At 47.8% G+C, this 21,442-nt stretch overlaps 1 protein-coding gene across 2 annotated transcripts in view; it reads right to left on the reverse strand.

Annotated features, from left to right (window-relative positions):
• Positions 1-21,442, reverse strand: part of NTM (neurotrimin) — a 944,459-nt gene that overhangs the window by 650,308 nt on the left and 272,709 nt on the right. The window contains exon 1 of one of the 2 annotated variants that reach the window (XM_070457409.1): positions 7,284-7,302. The exons of the other annotated variant lie outside the window; for it this stretch is intronic. The gene's annotated coding sequence lies outside the window, so the exon portion shown is untranslated. Of the gene's footprint in view, positions 1-7,283; positions 7,303-21,442 lie in introns of those variants that run through there. 2 annotated transcript variants of the gene reach the window in all.

Consider the following 21,442-nt stretch of genomic DNA (forward strand, 5'->3'; position numbering starts at 1 on the left):
AGGCAGGTGCCCCTCTCTGCCTCATCCCTGCTCCAAGAGAACTGCCCCCAACGCCCCATACCCTTGCCAGCTCCGCAGCCTTGACACTACATCACGACACGTGCTGACGGCATTCACCCAGCACTTAATAGGTGCCAACCTGACTTAACCCTCACCAAGAGCCCTCTTAACCAGAGACCTCACTCTCAGCAGTTCTCTGATCAGACAAACAAATAAGCAGAACGGCATGCTAAGTAAGTTTTCACACAGAGCCAGGACTGAAACTTAGCTGACCCGTCTCTCTGGTTCCTGCAGTTTTGATCTCTAGCTCTTATTTAGGATGCTGGAGTCACTGGAAAAACCCTGACCTTGCCCTCTCTCTCTCTGACTTGGGAGAACAGTCCCGTTGAACTCCTGGCCTCATCTGGCTCTAATGGCCCCGAGTGGACGGCTCTGAATGGCCAAGCCAGAGAGACAGAGAGGCTGCAGGTCACAGAGAGGCGGGGCTGGGACGAGACCCTGAAGTTGCAGGAGATTTGAGAAGGGGCCGCTTTAGAGAGCAGGGCCGGTCCCCAGGCTCCCACTGCCAGCCGGTCTCCCCAGGATGAGAGTTCTCAGTGAACCTTTACTTTATTGTTATTGTTGTTGGTTGAAATGCCTGTGATAACTGGGAGATATTTCTTAGGAAGCCAAATAATGGGATGCATTTCCAGCCTGGCTTTATAATTAATGTTTGCATCATTTATCTTTCGTGGAAAGATTATTCTGACTAACGAGGTTCTGGGCCACTAATTCATTACACTGCCTTGTCACTTCCTGCTCCTTCTTATTACCCAGAAATAGACTCATTAGTCAGAGTTCAATGACAGGGAGAAATTGTCTTCGTTAATTTAATTCCCTCACTCATTCTGGGCCCCATGTTTGTCCGAAATTGGGGACAAGAAGGGGGAAACATTAGTTGTCTTAAGTCTTTGCTTCTGTCTCATTATCCCTTCCACCTTGCTCCTGTTCAACAAGAAAAAGGCCTGGGCAGCTCAGAGAAGTGGCCTCAAAGGCACTGCCCTTTCTCAGCTCAAAGCTATAAGTGATCGGTGAGGGGACAGCGTCCAAGGGTTTAGACACTTGTAACACATAATCGAGGTGCTGAGGTTTTTTAACCTCAATTCTCAACTTGTAACATATAATCGAGGTGCTGGTTTTTGTTTTTTTTTTTTTTAAAACCTTAGCTCTCAATTTGTAGTATTTCCTAGAAGGGAATTCTTTTGAATACCCAAGCATCGTCTCCAATAGTAAAATATATATATATATATATATATATATAAGCATTTACTATATAACTTCATATAATATTGATATATAATTATATAGAATATTGATGTGTAATATTATATATTACACATTATGTACAGATTGTACCCAGGCAGGTATAGAGATATGACACAGTATCTATATGATGCTGGGAGTTAGACAGACACGAGTTCATGTGGGTGCTGTGTGTCTTTACAGCAGATGCTTCGTATCTCTGAGCTGCACTTTCTCACCCACAAAACAGGAATGCCAATAGCTATCTCTTGTTATCTTTAGGACTGAACTCCATGAGGCAGCTGAGCAGTTCATGCAGTGTGCTAGGACTGTTAAGAACTTGGAGGAAAGGTGCTCTTGGAGTTAAACTAATTCAGACTCAGGCAGTGGGAAGGGGAATGTCTTCAAGCAGAGCTCCGGAGCTGGTGCATGTGGAAATAGCCAAGGATGCCCCGGCCCACCCTGACTGTCTGAGTGGAGATCTCTGGGCTCAGGGCAAGGGCAGCAGTGAGAATGTCAACTGGGACTTCTCGGCTGTCACGCGGCCTCTGCCTGGAGGTCACAGGCTTCTCCCCTGTCAGGGCGTCAGAATGTGTGTGCTTGCTGGGTGTGTTTACTCATCCAGAGGTCCGCTGACCTGGGAGGGTGTATTATAGGCAACGCTCCATGTCCAAACAGACTAGGACATGGGCAGAACAGCTGACCACCCCCTACCTTTCAATGCCTGTATGTTTGTGGTGCCCGATATGTTCACACTCAATATCTCACCCTCAATGATGTAAATAGGTATAAGTGAATACTTCAAGCTTGGCCACAATTGTCTGTGAGTTTCGTTTAAATAGAGGAACACCTGAAGATGACTGGAGGCAGGCTGGGGATGGGGTGTGGACCTGTCATGACCCGTGATCAAGGCAGTCCTTCTTCCCAAGCCAAGAAGGTTGAGATTTGACAGGTGTCAATCAAGGGGGTGACGAGTGGGAAGTTCACAGGTCTCCAGTCAGGCCCTGGCTTAGAGGTTGATGTACTCAATGATCCAGGCACAGAGCCCTGAGACTAGCCTTGTTTCTAATCACCAGATAAAAAGGCCAGATTAAATGAAGTGTCCTGGGTGAACGTTTAGCACACACTAAATGCCTAGCACACACTAAAATCACAATATTTTATATACACTTGGTTTTTATCCCTATCACTATTAAGAGAAATAATAAGAAGTAGAGACTGGATGTTGAGCCTTATGCTACAATATTTGTTGTTCATTATCAATCAGTTCTCAACACAGCAGTGAGATACATGTCAAACCCATTCTACAGGTGAGAAAAGTGGGGATTAAAATGGTAACTAGCCAAAGGTCAGGAGAACGGGGGCCAGGGATTTGGCCTGCGAGTCTGCCTATTTTCTGCAGCCCATGGGAGCTTCTGTTGTTTCCAGACACCTGTGCTGTTTCTTGCCCTGACTGGGTTCTCTTGCTGGTCTGCTGTAAGATGCACCTCAGACTGGGTGGCTTAAACAGCAGAAATTTACTTCCTCACAGTTGTGGAGGTGAGAAGTCCAAGATCAAGGTGTCTAGGAGGTCAGTTTCATTCTGAAGCATCTCTAGATGGCCGTGTTCTCCCTGCGTCCTCATCTGTGCATGTCTGTGTCCGAACCTCTTCTTGTAAGGAAATCAGTTAGATTTCCTGGGCAATGGCCCACTCCTATGACCTCCTATTTACTCCTGTTTACCTGACCTACCCCTTAAAGGGCCTGTCTCCAAAGACAGTAACATTTTGAGGGGCTGGGGGTGAGGGCTTCAACATATGAAATTCAGAGGGGACACGAGGTATTGCACAATAGTGACCACAGATTTCCACTAAAGCTCTGTGTCCTTCACTTGCCCTGGGATCTATTCCTGGCTTTTCACATCTGTGCAGTGACTGTGTATCTACAGTCTTTTTCTCCCCATGGTACTGAAGAGGCTTTTCCTCTGAATGCTCAGGCAAATGTCAGGATTAAGAGCCCTCGCTCCAGAGCTGAGAGGTGGGAAGGTTACATAAGAGAGTGGCCGCCCCAAGAGTCAGCCTTCAGAGGAGGTCCTCTCTTAATCCCCCCAAGGCCAGGAGGGGCTGTGTGAATGCCACTGGCAGACACAGAAAGCCCTGGGAGCCCAGTTTCCTCAACTGCACGTGGGTCCCCAAACATCATCTTCAGAAAGCAGTAGCATGGGTCCTGTCCCTGGTGCCAAGTAGTTGTAGGAAGGACATGAGGTCTGGGAGAACCAGGCAGCTGCAGGAATTCCGAGTGGGTGCTAAGCAGCTTCAGTCCCTGTTCATGTCTCTCCTTTCAACTGGTTATGAAAGACGGTGACCTGTGTAAAAAGGTGGCTTTTAAATATTGCTGGAAAAAGAAAATGTTCTAATCCAAAAGAATGATGTAAGAGAGCCAAACCTACCTTCCAACTAACTCCCTCCTGTAACCTTTGGCTTTGGGGGATAATGAACTTCATCTCATATCCACTTGGTTAGTTTTGTTCTACTAAGGTGCTCAGATTAACATATAGGAAGGAGAGACGGGATTGGAAACGCGTGGCCTGCACATTCATTTGATACCTGGCACGTGGGGGGAGACAGCTGGAGAGAGGGGGAATTTAATTTCCTGGGGCCCACATGTCTCTGAGTGATTGGCAGGCTAATTTTGCTCTCCACTAGGCCTGGTATTGAAAGGAAGTGAAGACTCAGGAAGCTGCCAAGAACTGTTCTTTACTGTTGGCAAAAATTCTAGACTTCATCAGAAAAATCAAGAACTCGGCTTAGAGATCTGGGGAGCCAGGAAGGAAGGGGACTGTTCAGGTAAAGATAATGGGCAGGTATGGTTAGAGCATCTTTTCCTACGTGCCGTTCTCTGATGGGGTCTCCTACTTAGCTTTTGAAATAGTGCTGTACTTGATAATGCCTTTGTCGTGATGTGAGAGGCTCAGGGAATTAAATCAATTGCCTGGAGTCACACAGAAATTTAACGGCAGATTCAGGCCTCAAACCCCAGTTCTGCTAAGCCTGTGCCCAATTCTTTTCCGTTGCTCTGTGCTGGCTCCTCCAAGGCCATGTCCAGAAGGTGCCTGCTTGGTTCAGAATTGGATTGATCTAAAGAGCTAGAAAGAAGCAGCCCAGTTTAAAGGTTTAAAGGTTCCCCTCCCTGCCTCCCTGTCCTCTTCTGGGAGAGTTTAAGTGCTCTATGTGATACACAACAGTTAAAACCACCGCTATCATAGTGAGAGAGCTACAGCATCAAATTCAGGTTCAAGGTCAAGTGACCTTGGGCAACATTATCTCACTTCCTCATTTGTAAGAAGAAGATGATAACACCAACATCATAGGATCGTTTTGAAAATAAAATATGAGAGAGAGAACGGTTTCGCATGGTGTCTGAAATTCATGAAGGTTAGCTTTAAAGGAATGTCACAGAATGGTCCTTGTCAGAAATGTGGGACTTCCTGCTGGCCTCAAAGCAGGCCTTGCAAAAGTGGCAGAGGAGGGGCTGTGGAATTTGACCCCTCACAGTCATCACTGCCTTCTGACACCCAGAGACCTCAAGGTCCAAGAAGCACAGACTCCATCCTACAGCCTGTCCCTCATTTCCAGAGCTGGTGCAGATGGACAGAGTGGTCAAGGAAGGCCTCAGGGCCCAGAGTGGAGAGAAAAACAGGGAGGGAGGTCAATGCTGGACCCACAAGGTTAACTGTTGCCTGCCCCTCCGCGGGGCTCTCACGATGGGAAGGGGGGCGTACAACAGATCCCAAAGCCAAGGAAGAAACTGGCTTTCAGGGACGAGGCTGTGAAGTAAATACAGCAACTGGACCAGGCGATGGGGAGGTGATGGGGGAGAGGAACAGAGTGTGTGGGGTCTTTTGGAATAAGAGAGAGAGGGCAGAGCTGGTTCTCAAAAAGATCTTTACTGTTTGTCACCTTTCAAAGGCAAAATCGCAGCTTGGTGTTTTTGCATCTAAAAATATGCATTTGTGTGTTGCATGTGCAAGTTTTGGCATGTTTGGGGATGTATGTGTGTGCAAGCATTGCCCGTTCATCCTCCGATTCCAGAGGGCACGCGTGTGCTGCCAATGTGTTGTTTATAAGGCAGGTGCAAATGGAATTTTATCCTCCTGGTTCCGAGAGTCCCAGCATATGGAAACTATTCAAATACATCCATTGTACTTACACACCCTGTGGAAATGTTTCCTGTGAAATTAACATATACCCCATTACCTCCTTATTAACAGGAAATTCCAAGGACTGACTTCATCCTCTCCAACAGCCTGACTTTTCAGCGGCCCTTCCCTCTGAGCCCAGAAGTCAAACTACGGTGTCCAAAGGGGAAGCCTGGGAGTGAACGCAGTCCCTTCCCACCCACCCAATATCTGCCATCTGCATAAAAGGCAGACTATCCAGACGAAGGATTGTGTCACAGCCCTTATTCTGTTGACAAATTCTAAAAGAAGATGAATTTTCCAAAACTCAATCACTCAATCAACCTCGATCCAAAGGTACAATCTGCTTTTTGTGAACAAGGGGCCTTAGAAAGCCCTCCAGCTTAGAACCCCATCTTGTGTTGCCTGCCAGGCAAGATGCTAGTGTTGCTTCTTGACTGCAGTTTCTCTGCATTTTCAAAGCAGGGCAGGGTGAACGGAGCTCTGCTGTGGACTAGGATCCCAATAGATGCAGCCTAATTTTTCCCATTTTGCATCACAAATACCAAGAAGTTTTCTTGGCCTGTCTACAGCATTGAAAGTGCAACTGGGGTCAGTGAGAATATAATTATATAATAAAAGACCTCAAGATTGGGATAGGATGTCACGAAAAAAGATGCATGGTCATTTTCCATATACAATCAATTTCAGAGAAGGACGTTGTATTTTGAGTTTTCTTTTTTTGTTTGCTTTCTTTGTTGAAATGGAGGAAAAGAGAATTAACCCACGGCGTAGCAAACATTTAGACATGGCATCAAATAGCTTAAATAACAGATTCTAGTATTTTTGCCTCTTTCTAACATTTCTAGGGTCTTCAGATTTGCCTCCTGTGTGTGGAGAATTTTCCTATCTGAGTGCCACATATTGAAGTGGTTTCTACCTTTGTCTCCTTCCTCCTAACCTCCCCCCACCCAGTCAACTCTATTTATCTCCCTTAATTGGGCATGATAAGACCATACACTTTAAATATTTTTATTGAATTGAGCTGTGTGTCCTTCACCTAGATTAACAGACCGCTAAACAGAAGGCTTTATATTTTCTTCTTTCTTTAAAAAAAAAAAAAGTACATGTCGACAGAGCCGTCAATCAATTATTTCAGTGGATCATTCGCAAGTTATAGGAGAAATTAGAAGTCCTTCCGCTTTCATCTTAGGGGAGAGGGATTGAATTTCAGGAGAGTAGAAAATCCAAACTCATCTTGAACTTCAAAACACCTTCCCTGAATGACCAACTCATCTGTAATAAGTCAGCCTCCAGCTTTAAGACTCAGCTGAGGCTCAGGAGAAAAGAAGTGCTGTCGTAGCCTCCGAGACCACAGAAAAATACGTCCGCGGTAACTAAACAGACCCGGCGATTAAATAAATGATTCTCAATGTGCCGGAGAATCTGTTTCCCCACAAATCTCCTTCCTGTCCAGAAATTTCCATGCTGTTTGCAGTCCCATCACAACAGGCATGTTCACCTTCCGAATTCCTGATCCTCCTCCGGGATGTTCTGTCTATCCAGACGCAATCCCATACTTTCCAACCCACTCCACCAGCACCGCAACACAGCTGGTACACGGAACCAGGACACGAAACCAACCCCTAACAGGGAAAGACTCCTTGGAGACAGCCCCGAGCATCCACTTTAGAGAACAGACCTCCTTCCAGGAGCAAAGGCTTCTACATCTCAGAAACCACAGCCACGGCCCGGACCTCCAGACCTGGGGAAAGGCATTCACCGTCGCTCCGGGCGCCTCCCCCTCCCTGTCTGCGCGAAGGACAGCGATCTCGTGGGCACCTACCTGTACCGCCCTCGATGCCACCTCTTCCCACCTTCCCCGTTTCCTTCCGATCATTTTATTTTCCACTTTAAAACCATCCAACTTTGCCTTGGGGATGAGCAGAATGAAATGTCACTTACCTATAAAGAGAGAAACAGAAGAGAAAGCCATGCATCACATTACACACAAGGTCTTTGAAATCAAGGCCAGCCTTCCAACTTTGAAACCGGAACAGTGAGTGGGTATTCTTTCTTCCTCCCACCTTTCTATATTTAATGAAACTGGGGATTTTGCAAGAAGCCCATCCCTCGGGCCCAGCCTCCCCTCAAGATTTCCTTTGGTTTTGTGGCGGCTTCCTGTCCCTCCCTGCCACCCTGGCCTTGCACTGCCCACTCCCGCTCTTCACTGAGGAAGGGGCAGGAGGATGAGAGAGGAGCAGACACTGGAGACCAAGGGAATGGGACGTGGGGATGAGGCTGTGCAGTGCATGGGGCCTGTCGTCTCGGGGGAGGAGGCATGGGGACTTGGGGTCAGGGCTGGTGGGCCTAGCCGGGGGAAGGGTCAGAGTTCCCCCAGGATGACTCTCCTCGGAGGCCTTGGCAGCTTTTCAGTGACTCTAGCTCTGAATATTTCTGTCTCTCCCTCGCCCAGTCCCCTCTTCTGTCCTCCTTCCTGGGATGAATACACCCAAGGTCTTTGCCTCCCTACTTCGTGACAGAGTATCCAAGGGTCACCTTGTTGCTCAGGGTTCAGACCTGCTTCTAGAAGAATCACTAGTTATCTCAGCACCGTGAGGCCTGATGAGACCCACGTGGGTCATTTTCTTTGGTCCCTGCCTCCAAGTAGGATCTAGCCTGGTCCATCTACATCTTCGTGGAACCCCTGTCCATGAACAGGATGCTGGGTCCTCCCCTTGCCTGGTTCCTGGCCCCCTAGGCACCCACCATTCACACTGCAGGTTCCTCATAGCTGAGTGGACCCCCTCCCTCTGCCGCAGGGAAGCCCCGCTGAGTCTCTTGTTCTTCCAAGAGCAGCAGCTCGCCACCCGAGATCCCGAATCCCCTCACATTGTAGATAAAGTCGACTTTAGTGGCCTGCCACTGTCCTTTTCTTATTATGCCTGAATACCTCACTTCTTTTGAGCCCCTTCTTAGAAATTTTAGTTGTCTGTCTTTTCCCCTCCAGACTTCTCTGCGAACCTCCTTGCAGGACACCCCCAGAGCTGAAGATTGAAAAGTAGCCACGTGTCTCCCATTTGATGAATTCTAATGCTGCATTCTAATGCTTCAAAGCAAAAACAATAACCCGTTGTGGATGTGACTGGTGATAGAAGCAAGGTCCGATGCTGTAAAGAGCAATATTGCATAGGAACCTGGAATGTTAGGTCCATGAATCAAGGTAAATTGGAAGTGGTCAACCAGGAGATGGCAAGAGTGAACGTCAACATTCTAGGAATCAGCGAACTAAAATGGTATGGAATGGGTGAATTTAACTCAGATGACCATTATATCTACTACTGTAGGCAAGAATCCCTTAGAAGAAATGGAGTACCCCTCATAGTCAACAAGAGTCCAAAATGCAGTACTTCGATGCAATCTCAAAAATGACAGAATGATCTCTGTTCGTTTCCAAGGCAAACCATTCAATATAATGGTAATCCAAGCCTATGCCCCAACCAGTAACACTAAAGAAGCTGAAGTTGAACGGTTCTATGAAGACCTACAAGACCTTTTAGAACTAACACCCAAAAAAGATGTCCTTTTCATTATAGGGGACTGGAATGCAAAAGTAGGAAGTCAAGAAACACCTGGAGTAACAGGCAAATTTGGCCTTGGAGTGTGGAATGAAGCAGGGCAAACGCTAACAGAGTTTTGCCAAGAGAATGCACTGGTCACAGCAAACACCCTCTTCCAACAAAACAAGAGAAGACCCTACACATGGACATCACCAGATGGTCAACACCAAAATCAGATTGATTATATTCTTTGCAGCCAAAGATGGAGAAGCTCTATACAGTCAGCAAAAACAAGACCAGAAGCTGACTGGCATCTGAGCTCCTTATTGCCAAGTTCAGACTTAAACTGAAGAAAGTAGGGAAAACCACTAGACCATTCAGGTATGACCTAAATCAAATCCCTTATGACTATATAGTGGAAGTGAGAAATAGATTTAAGGGACTAGATCTGATAGACAGAGTGCCTGATGAACTGTGGACGGAGGTTTGTGACATTGTACAGGAGACAGGGATCAAGACCATCCCCATGGAAAAGAAATGCAAAAAGGCAAAATGGCTGTCTGAGGAGGCCTTACAAATAGCTGTGAAAAGAAGAGAAGTGAAAAGCAAAGGAGAAAAGGAAAATTCCCATTTGAATGCAGAGTTCCAAAGAATAGCCAGGGGAGATAAGAAAGCCTTCCTCAGCGATCAATGCAAAGAAATAGAGGAAAACAACAGAATTGGGAAAGACTAGAGATCTCTTCAAGAAAATTAGAGATGCCGAGGGAACATTTCATGCAAATATGGGTTCGATAAAGAACAGAAATGGTATGGACCTAACAGAAGCAGAAGATATTAGAAGCCGTGGCAAGAATACACAGAAGAACTGTACAAAAAGGATCTTCATGATCCAGATAATCACTATGGTATGATCACTCACCGAGAGCCAGACATCCTGGAATGCAGAAGTCAAGTGGGCCTTAGAAAGCATCACTACGAACAAAGCTAGTGGAGGTGATGGAATTCCAGTTGAGCTATTTCAAATCCTGAAAGATGATGCTGTGAAAGTGCTGCACTCAATATGTCAGCAAATTTGGAAAACTCAGCAGTGGCCACAGGACTGGAAAAGGTCAGTTTTCATTCCAATCCCAAAGAATGCTCAAACTAGTGCACAATTGCACTCATCTCACACGCCAGTAAAGTAATGCTCAAAAGTCTCCAAGCCAGGCTTCAGGAATAAGTGAACCGTGAACTTCCAGATGTTCAAGCTGGTTTTAGAAAAGGCAGAGGAACCAGAGATCAAATGCCAACATCCGCTGGATCATCGAAAAAGCCAGAGAGTTCCAGAAAAACATCTGTTTCTGCTTCATTGACTATGCCAAAGCCTTTGACTGTGTTGATCACAACAAACCGGAAAATTCTGAAAGAGATGGGAATACCAGACCACCTGACCTGCCTCTTGAGAAACCTATATGCAGGTCAGGAAGCAACGGTCAGAACTGGACATGGAATGACAGACTGGTTCCAAATAGGGAAAGGAGTACGTCAAGGCTGTATATTATCACTCTGCTTATTTAACTTATATGCAGAGTACATCATGAGAAACGCTGGGCTGGAAGAAGCACAAGCTGGAATCAAGATGCCGGGAGAAATATCAATAACCTCAGATATGCAGATGACACCACCCTTATGGCAGAAAGTGAAGAGGAACTAAAAAGCCTCTTGATGAAAGTGAAAGAGGAGAGTGAAAAAGTTGGCTTAAAGCTCAACATTCAGAAAACTAAGATCATGGTGTCTGGTCCCATCACTTCATGGGAAATAGATGGGGAAACAGTGGAAACAGTGTCAGACTTTATTTTTTGAGGCTCCAAAATCACTGCAGATGGTGATTGCAGCCATGAAATTAAAAGACGCTTACTCCTTGGAAGGGAAGTTATGACCAACCTAGATAGCATATTAAAAAGCGGAGACATTACTTTGCCAACAAAGGTCCATCTAGTCAAGGCTATGGTTTTTCCAATGGTCATGTGTGGATGTGAGAGTTGGACTGTGAAGAAAGCTGAGTGCCGAAGACTTGATGCTTTTGAACTGTGGTGTTGGAGAAGACTCTTGAGAGTCCCTTGGACTGCAAGGAGATCCAACCAGTCCATCCTAAAGGAGATCAGTCCTGGGTGTTCATTGGAAGGACTGATGCTTAAGCTGAAACTCCAGTACTTTGGCCACCTCTTGCAAAGAGTTGACTCATTGGAAAAGACCCTGATGCTGGGAAGGATTGGGGGCAGGAGGGAAAGGGGACAACAGAGGATGAGATGGCTGGATGGCATCACCAAATCGATGGACATGAGTTTGAGTAAAGGCCGGAGGTTGGTGATGGACAGGGAGGCCTGGTATGCTGCGATTCATGGGGTCGCAGAGAGTCGGACACAACTGAGCGACTGAACTAAACTGAACTGAATGCTGCATTCAATCCCCTAAGAGCTTTCCATTCAAGAAGCTCTGCTGAGGTCAGAGTTGTGGTCAGATACCTTCAGGAAATATATTCCCTCTACCTGCGTTCTTTGTGGCCACATCAGTCTAGTGAAGACTTGGAGAAGGTCTGCAATGAAGAGCCAAGCTTAAATTTTTCTTAAAAGTATTTTATGCAGAAACTTTTTTTTCTACACCCAAAATGGGCTTCCCATGTGGCAGTCATGATAAAGAACCTGCCTGCCAGTGCAGGGGACGCAAGAGATGTGGGTTTGATCCCTGGATTGGGAATATCCCCTGCAGGAGGAAATGGCAAGCCACTCCAGTACTCTTGCCTGGAGAATCCCATGGACAGAGGAGCCTGGTGGGCTACAGTCCATGGGGTCACAGAGTTGGACACGACTGAAATGACTTCGCAGTCACACACGATCTAACACACTCTTCTCGGCTTCAGAAGGATGGCTGTTTTGTTGCTGTTTTTATGGGTGTTACACTGTGGATAACCGGTGGGGTTTCATCACAGGCTGTGGCCAGGAGCCTGGGAGAGAATGCTCCTCCCTCCGCGCCCTGTGGGAAGCACAGCCCAGGACATGCCGACTGGACTCTGGCTTCACCCCTCGCCCACTGTGAGAGACCCACCAGCGTGCTCTGCCCAGCCCCTCCTCTGATAGGTGGAGAGAGTCCCACACCCCCTGCAGGCTCCACCAGGATGTGTGAGGCTGTCAGACTCTTTACATGTTCAAATATGTGCTGTAAATTGTGAACAGTGAATGGTTTTCAGGGCTTGGTATCCAGGACTGCTGTCTTTGGGCGCAACTTCCGGAGAAACACAGACAAACTGGTCTCCAGCTGCCCCCAGGAGCTGGTGCGGCTTTTGCCCTCCCCATGGGTGAGAGATCTGGACATCAGATCTCTGCCCAGATTCCCTCTCCCACTCCGGTCCCCAGGGAGGGAACTCATCCCGTACGTCTTTCTCCATATACAGTGTCTATGTCCGTAAGCATCCCTCTGTAGCACAAGAATGACTTGTCTGTTTTCTCAGAGTTGACCCCTTTCAAAGCTTGTCATCCTGTCTCCTGTTTGCTCCGCGGCATTGCAGCTCGGCTAGCTTCTCAATACACCAAGAACCTCCAGGTAAGGGAAGGAGAAAGAGGTGCCCAATCAGAGCTGGGGAGCAACACCTTGTCTGAGTCGTTATTACTGTTACGGGAGGACAACCTGGAATTAAAATAATACTGTTTCAGTGTCAGTACGTGATGCAAGGACTGCTCCACGGTTGATGATGGGGGAGATTTTTGTAAGGAGTTGCTGTTGTTTAGTTGCTCAGCTGTGTCTGACTGTGACCCCATGAACTGTGGCCCACCAGGCTCCTCTGTCCATGGGATTCTCCAGGCAAGAATATTGGAGTTGGTTGACATATCCTCCTCCAGGAGATCTTTCCAACCCAGGAACTGAACCCACCTTTCGTGTATTAGCAGGTGGATTCTTTACTGCTGAGCACCAGGGAAGCCCTTCTGTAAGGGGGATGGGTGCAAAATCTCTACTTTCTGCTCAGTTTTGCTGGAGACTTAAACGGCTCTACTACAAACCAAAAATAAGGCATATTAATGTAAAACTCACACTATCTAAGTTTTCCTTTATTGGAGAGAACACCCTCAAATAGCACAGAGGTTAGCATCACTCATCCTCCCTATAGTCAAAACCCTCATGTAACTTAGAGTCAGTTGTCCATGTCTGCAGGTTCCACATCTGGGGATCCAACCAACCTGCAGATCTTGTGGTTCTGTAATGTTTTATTGTTCTTCAGTCGTTCAGTCGTGTCCAACTCTTTTGAGACCCGATGGACCATAGCCCACCAGGCTTCTCTGTCCATGCAATTCTCCAGGTAAGAATACTGGAGTAGGTAGCCATTTCCTTCTCCAGGGAATCTTCCTGATCCAGGGATGGAACTCAGGTCTCCTGCATTGGCAGGTGGATTCTTTACCACTGAGCCACCTGCGAAGGCCTCTGTAATGTTTACTATTGAAAAAAAAAACATGTATTATTGAATCTGCACAGTTTAAACCTGAGTTGTTCCAGGACCAACTGTATTCCTGATTGCAATCTATGTGCAAGGCCCGGAAGTCTGTCCTGCAGGACAGGAGAACTCTGGACTGTCCTCGGAACACCTTTTGCTGGGCCATGTGGAAAGAATGGGGAAAAAATGGGCCAACGTCCCAGCCCTGGGAGAGTTTGGAAACTCCACAGGAAGGGGGGTAGAGAGCAAGTTTGGAAAATACTCAGAAAATTGTGTGTACTGTCCCAAGGGTACCTCGCCTCCAGCCCCTCATCTTTGAGAATTGAACCTACAATTTAAAACCAGTTGGCTCAGTGGTAAAGAATCCACCTCCCAATGCATGAGACGAAGGTTCAATCCTTGGGTCAGGAAGATCCCCTGGAGAAGCTAGTATTCTTGCCTGGAGAATCCCCTGGACAGAGGAGCGTGGCGGGCTATAGTGCATGGGGTTGCAGAGAGTCGGACACGACTGCAGTGACTGAATGACAGGTGTTGGGAGGTATCTGAGGTCACCCCATACTGGTCCCCGTAGTGTACCACCCCTTCCTCTGGGCCCAGTGGCTGCTGCGCGCTCTGGCTTTTAGTGTGTCTTCCATGTTGTCATTCATCAGTTGTCTCCACTCTGCTACATCTTGCCTCTGAAAACCTGCCAATACCTGGCCCAGATTCTACTGCCAAATGAGTTATAAGAAGACTTTTTGGTTCTCAGACCTTTCTGGATTTGGAATTGCAGATAAGGGACTGTGTATCTATACACAGCAGACCCTGTGATGGCTCTGGGGCTGCAGATGAAAGATGTGATCCCTGCCTCCCTGCAGTCTAGAGAGAAAGCAGATGAGGAGGCTGAATTACAATGTGGCATCGGGGCTGACCCCACGGGGCAGGCATAGGGTGCCACGGGAGGGCCGAGCACCCACATCTTTCATTTGGGTGCCGAGAATAATGTAAAGGGAGAGAAGAAAACTGGAATTTGGTAGACAGGATCAGGGAGGACTTCAAAAAGAGGTTGGCCGTTTTTGAGCAGCTCCAGCTACAGAGCTGCATTAAAAACCCGCTGCCCACCCGTGTCCTCCATCCCTCCACGGCAAGGGCAGACTCGACTTCATTTTCTGCCTCCTGAGTGCAAAGTTCTTCTCTTTCGTATAACTTTTTTTTAAAATATATTCTATTTTTTGGACTCGCCATGTGGCCTATGGGATATTAGTTCTCCAACCAGGAATCGAACCTGTGCCCCCTGCCTTGAAAGCACAGATCTGAACCCCTGGACCACCAGGAAAGTCCTTGCAAAGTTCTCCTCTGATGAACTCACATGCTCTCCTTCCTGAAGGAGAGGAGCTAGTTCTGCAGACTGCTTCGCTTGACACTGTCTCCACTCCAGGCCCTACAAGCCCAACCCTTGTCAATGACTTTTCTCTCTGCTCCTCAGAGCGCCATCGTAAAACCACACATGGTGATAGCCCACCTGTGGTGACAGTTTCAACTGCAGAGGGGCTTCTGCTCATCCCTAGTCCTCACTGTAACCTGAGTGTGAAGGCGGCTCTTTTTTTTTTAATTTATTTTTTTATTGAAGGATAATTGCTTTACAGAACTTCATTGTTTTCTGTCAAACCTCAACATGAATCAGCCAGAGGTATATATATATCCCCTCCCTTTTGAAGCTCCCTCCCATATCCCTCCCCATCCCACCCCTCTAGGTTGATAAGAGCCCCTGTTTGAATTTCCTGAGCCATACAGCAAATTTCTGTTAGCTATCTATTTGACATAAATGGAGACCTGGGTTTGATCCCTGGGTCGGGAAAACCTCTGGAGAAGGAAATGGCAACCCACTCCAGTACTCTTGGCTGGAAAATCCTATGAATGGAGGAGGATCCATGGGGTCACAAAGAGTCGGACACGACTGAGCGATTTCACTTCACTTTAATGTACGTTTCCATGTTACTCTTCCCATACAGCTCACCCTCTCCTCCCCTCGCCCCATGTCCATAAGTCTGTTCTCTCTGTCTGTTTCTCCATTGCTGGAAGGCAGGTCTATGAACATGTTCAGTCCCACAGCCAGGATGCCCCTCAGGCTTTAGAGTTTAGAAAGGATGCCTGACTCCCAGGGTGGCTCACAGAGCACCAAGGACAAATCTGAAATGTACATGTTCCAAAGCAAGTTCAAGTGCTTTCCCTGGAAAGGGGTCTTCAGCCAGGAGAAGAGCTTATTCTGATGGTTGCATACTTATTCCAAACTTGATCCAGGACTAGCTCTTCTCCAGCCCTCCCTTGGATGGCCTTTGGGCCTCAAGGGAAGGGAGACAGGATGAAAAGGCGAGTGTCTGGGCCCAGGACTGGCTGTGCCCGCCTTCTCCAGCCCTGCTCTGACATTCACGCTCTACAACCTGGGAATCTGAACATTCATCCACAGGATGAATCCACAGGAGCCCCACCACACATCCTCCAACAGCATCTCTGTAACAGGCCACACCTGGCCAAAGTTTCACCTCCTCCTTGGTACCCATCACACTCTGCCAGCTCCCACCCTGTCCGTGCCACTGGGGCTGGCTCCTGCACGGTCCCCTTGATTCCAAGGCACCACACCACCACCCAGACTGTACTACAGGAAGGCAGAGCCATGAGGGTTGCTTTTGAGTCTATTGAGGCAGGGAGATGATACGGGATCATTAAGAGCTGGAGTACTTTTGGGCAGGTGTTCTAAAAGGCAGTGGGTTGGGTTAGAGGGGTGACTTGAGAACCTGCATTTCTGGGAAGTTCCTGGGTGATGGTGCTGCTGCAGGTGGGGGACGGGGCTTGGGGATGCATTGTATTAGATAGACCCCGAGGGTGTGCACCCTGATGGAGTCATTCCCCATTACAGCTGCAGTTTCTGGAGCTCTGAGGTCCCCACACATCCTCCCAGTCTTCTCTGGAACAGACATAAGGGCGTTGGCTCTGTCATTGGGAAAAGGGGGTCCACCTGGCTCGTCCTTATCTTCCCAGGGCTCTGCCTGGAAAGAAAGATTTCCGCGAAAGTGGTTTTACCAGCAGAAAGGAAAGGAGGCCAGTGTTTCCTTGTCCCCCTTCCCTGTTGCCAGAGGTGGACTCTATGCCTTTAGAAAGGAACCCCACAAGTCTACGCAGTAGTGTCCTGAGACAGGAAGCAGGTTGTCTTACAGCAAGACCCCAGGGACAGCCATGAGCCCAGGGAGACACGTTTTCTGTGTCTGCTGCAACTGTTCGTGAGTGGACCGCCCATTTGATGGGCCAGAAACCACGAGGCTGTTGCCCTGCCCTGGCTTCTTGCATAATCAACAACTGTTCCATAAACTCTGGTGAGCGTTCCATCCACCTTTGTGATAAGGCTGGAGGCCGTGATCGCCTGAGGTTTTCCTTTTCTGGGACTTTTGTAACCTGCCACCCACTCCCAGCAGCACTTTCCCACCAATGCAGCCATCCCGTCACCTGGAAGCCAGTCCTCAGGAGATTTGAGAAGGAGTCTGAGCAGGGCAGAGCCTGAAGACGGGGTGCTGCCTGGGTGTTCGGGTACCCGGAGCGGCTTCAGGACCCCAGTCATGTGGGTGCCCCAAGCTCTCTGCCCAGGACATTCTGGCGGGAGCCGAGAGGTGCCCCACCCCTGCATCTGGTGGAACATCCCTGCTGACTGCACAGCTGCCATTTCCACCTTCTCCAGGCTGTGCCTGGGGCAGCTCCAGGCCCATGAGCGGGAGGTAGACAAGTTTCCCGTGCCCTCCACTTAGCCACACTGCACAGGGGAGGGGGCGAGCTGGGGTGGGGGGGCTGGGTCTTCCCCTTCCCTCTGGGTTTGCTCATGTAGTAAAACATAGAGGCCCTGCTGTGACTGTTGATCACATCCAAAGCAAAGCCAGGTTTTGAAATTCATCTGAGATTTCTCCCGCAGCTGCAGCCAGAGGGACCTGAGCCTCACCCCCCCCACCCCCAAACAGGGCTTGCTGGCTGCTGCCAGGCCTCCCACAGGAGCGACGAAAGCTATAAAGCTGTCTTTCTAACGTCCCGCATCTGCTTCTGGAGGCTAAGAGGGACACTGGGTGGGGGAGACGTGTGAGACTGAAAGAACAAAGGGAGGGGGAAAGAAAAGACCGCATTCAGAAAAAAAAGACCCGTAAAAGGGGAAGAAATTAAAAAAAAAAGAAGACTGCTGCGGTCTCTTCCTTCCTCCTCCTGCTCGTTTCTGGAGCTGGTTCCGTGTTGCACGTCGCGTACGTGAGTCGGGACCTGGTGACTAAGGCCTGCTTCATCCAGCCCCCGGCGAATAATTGCAGGGGCTCTTCATGCAGGCTGGCAGCTGTAATAACCCTAGAGTCTATGATCTATGGAGTTTATGGGGATTTTTAGGAGATCGGTAATAAGGTTGCTCCAGTAAACAGCCTGGCAGAGCAGTAAAAGATGAGGGCAATTCGCAGGTTGCATTCCAAGTGGCTTTGGGAAGGCAGAGTGGCCGCCACCGGCTGCCCCTGGACTTGCTAAGCCTCGGCCCTCTGCAGGGAGGAGCAGGAAGGCAGTGTGATGACACCCCTTCCGTTGCTGTTGGCTGGTTTATTCATGACCTGGTGGGGATGGCCCTGCCCCCTGCCCTTCAGGACTCCAGCAGCCAGGGGAGGGCAGGCTGGACTAGGTCCAGCTCCAGAGCTTCTGGGCCAGCCTTCTGACCTCAGGGCCCCTCAGGGTAAAGCACGGGCCCTCCCCAGAGCCTCCCTCTCTGGCTGTTTCCAAGTGTGGACGGTCAGGGGTCATCTTGCCATGAGTTGGACTGCTACACACTCATCATCACTACCGAGGGGTGATCTTCCAAAAACATCAGCCACAAGAGTGGGTCGAGCATTCAGCAAGGAGGTGAGCCCCCACCTGCGTGGACTTGGGTCTGGGCTGCCTGCCCAGGGCAGCACTGAGACTGGACCACCATTTGGCATCATTTTGGTTTGTGGCCACTGGCAATCTGAGTGACACCTGGACACTGAGCTTCCCAACAAATGCCTTTGGTTGCTAAGAATGCCTCATCAGAACCCTTAAAGTGTTATCCCAAACCTTTTCTCCCTGGAAAATCCCCACAACCATAGGGTTTCTACTCCTGTGCTGTGCAAGGTCCTTTCACGCATCCACCTGCTTACTATCACATTTGGTAAGAAGTCTTAGGATATCAATAGTCTTTTACATGTCTGCTTCACACGGGAGGAAACTGGTTTAGAGAGCACGTCAGTTACCCAAGGTCACAGCCGTTCCCTCCTGGGCCTGGGACTCAGCGGCAGGCCCCGACACTGAGCCCCAATTCTGAGGATGCTGACAGGAGCGCTGGCAGGACTGAACTGCTGGAGATCACCTCCGGCTACTCTGAGCCTATGGTCGGCTGTTTACGGAGCTCGTCAGAACAGCTGCCCTAGGCAGTCATTCCTCGTGGGCTCCAGTGTGGTTTCTATATTCTTCATTTATCCTCGGTCTAGGGGGTAAACATTTAGACTTATTAGCCCCAGGCTGGATGCATATCCAAGAATCCTATGGAAGTCAGTGGATAAGCTTTATTCCATGGCCCCACCAGAGCATACCGTGTAAAATTAACCATGAATGTCTCCAGTGGATTTGGGTCCAGATAGTAATAAGGAGTTAATTCTCAGTAAATCATTTGATTCACTGGCTGGTATTTATTCAACTTTTTTATTTTACTAGATATACTTGCCTAGCGTTTGTGTGGTGGTTACTAAGTGTCAAATGAAAATCAACTGATTATCAGAAATGTATTTAATGAGGGATAATTCTGCAATCACCACCTACACAGATCTATCAAAGTAAATCCTCAATAAATGCATATTTGGGAGCTTGAACTGTTTTTACAGAGCAACTTAAAGAAAAATCTTTCCAGGGGAGTTGGCAGTTATAGAGGAACTAGAGTTCCTTGTTGGGATAACTAAAAAAATGATAGCTTTCTTGGTCTTTTTCATATACAGATTTGTAAATCACATTGTACCAAAAAATAAGAAACAGAAAAAAAGTAGGATTTCTTATCAGTAGATTTAAATTTGTGTGTAATTTATTGATGATGAATGGTGTCTAAATGCCTGAAAACATTCAGAGTTGGCACTGGAATTACCTCTTGGCTCCAAAAAGTAACTCATTTATCATCCCAGAGGGATTTTAGATATTTCCTTGGAAGTAAGTAACAGAATTTCCCAGTAATTTTATTTTTAAAAAATTAGTTTTTTTTTTTTTTTTTGGCTGCAATTTAAGCCTGTTTCCTTTAATAAGGCCATTGCAGTGATGAAAGCTAGTCAATCACTCTTCTTGAAACTGATGATGCTGATGGTGGTGACGATGGTGACCATCACAATGATGGTGATGATGACGACAGTAACTATTTTTTGAGAATGTTCTATGCATCAGCCTCATAATCTCATTTTATCTTCGTAAACATCCTTCTGGCAGTTTTGTTATTGTTGCTGTTCTTCAGTCTTTACTTAGAAACCACGTGATCTAGTCTTTGATGTAGATCTAAGTCTAGCTTCTCATCAGCTTTGGAGAAGAGTGGTGGGCCTGCAGAGAGGACTGAGGACCCCCGGCCTCAGATGAGGGCAAAATGCAAGAGCAGGAACAGCCCCTGGGCCAGGTTTAACCGACTCAACTCTAAGGCCACACCTGAGGTGTGTGAAGACGTGAGACTTTATCCTTCATGTTGGATGCTCACCGCATCACTGGGGAATGAAGAGATTTCACCTTCAGGAAAAGACCTGTGCTGCCTGCAGGCTGTGCCTTCCCCTCTCCGAGAGCCCGACCTCTTAGAAAAATAGAAGAGTTTGCACTCCGCGTGGCCTCTGTAGTTGTGCCACACCCGGAACCACCCGTGGGACTTTGGACAGCCCTGCACCTGCCTGAACGTTATTTCTGTCATCTGACAGACTCGGAGGTAAGAGTAAGTGATGCGTAAGACTCCTTCCTGTAAAACCGCCTGCGGTGCACTTCATCGGGCCAATGGGAAAGAAATGTGGCTGTCCAGATTCTAAAGCCATGGCCCAGCTCCACTGTTGACCTGTTGACAGCGTACGTGGTCTGTATAGGAAGGGACCAATTTAGCGAGTACTAACTCTGCAAAGCAAACACCCTGATGTTTCTGCTCCAGAACTTAAAAAGGGAAGCACAAAATGACTAGTTATCTTGAGACTGTCATCCACTTACTTTTCACCTACCTGGCCATCTCTATTGTACTGGATTCTAGTTAAACAAACACACACACACACACACACACACACACACACACACACACACACCCCAGGTTCTTATCTTTGGTGCTTTTACTGAATGAGGTGATTAACTCCTTGACCTTATGAAGCTCTAACGTGACCTTGGAGAGTAGATAGAATCTTGTTATCTTGTAATGAGTTTTATGGCTTATTTCAGTACATTTTAGCCATGTTTCTCTGGTGATTAAGGCAATTATCTGCCTATGCATTTCAAGATTATGAATCATGGAGCTCTCTCCAGGTACTGACAGGCGCTTGAGAATGCTCAGACCACTTCTCAGCCCATTCAGTGTTTGTTCTCACTCCCCACCTCCCATAATCAGACACTACATTCTATTTCTGAAAGCTCCACCCTATACTCAGACACGGTTTTCAAAGCAATACTTTTTAGATTTAATTGATTTAAGTAAGCTTCCTTCTTATCATTAATTGGTGGCATGCACAATGTTTTAATTACTATCATTATTACTTAGGATTTAGGGAAAGAGATCTTTCCATCTCCCACTGCGGTGTCACAGAGGGAAGGGAAATGGTAATCTGAGCACAGGTGGTCAGTTCGTCTCCAAGCAGCCGGCACGTGACACCAGGAAATGACCAACACTGTCCCGACATCGGGGATGTCATGTTGACCCTGAATAATCCCTAAGAAGGTCTCCAAGAGAAATGGCCAACACCTCTTGGGTCCCACGCCTCATGCTGC

This window comes from Odocoileus virginianus, chromosome 28 (assembly GCF_023699985.2).
Source record: "Odocoileus virginianus isolate 20LAN1187 ecotype Illinois chromosome 28, Ovbor_1.2, whole genome shotgun sequence".
NCBI lineage: Eukaryota > Metazoa > Chordata > Mammalia > Artiodactyla > Cervidae > Odocoileus > Odocoileus virginianus.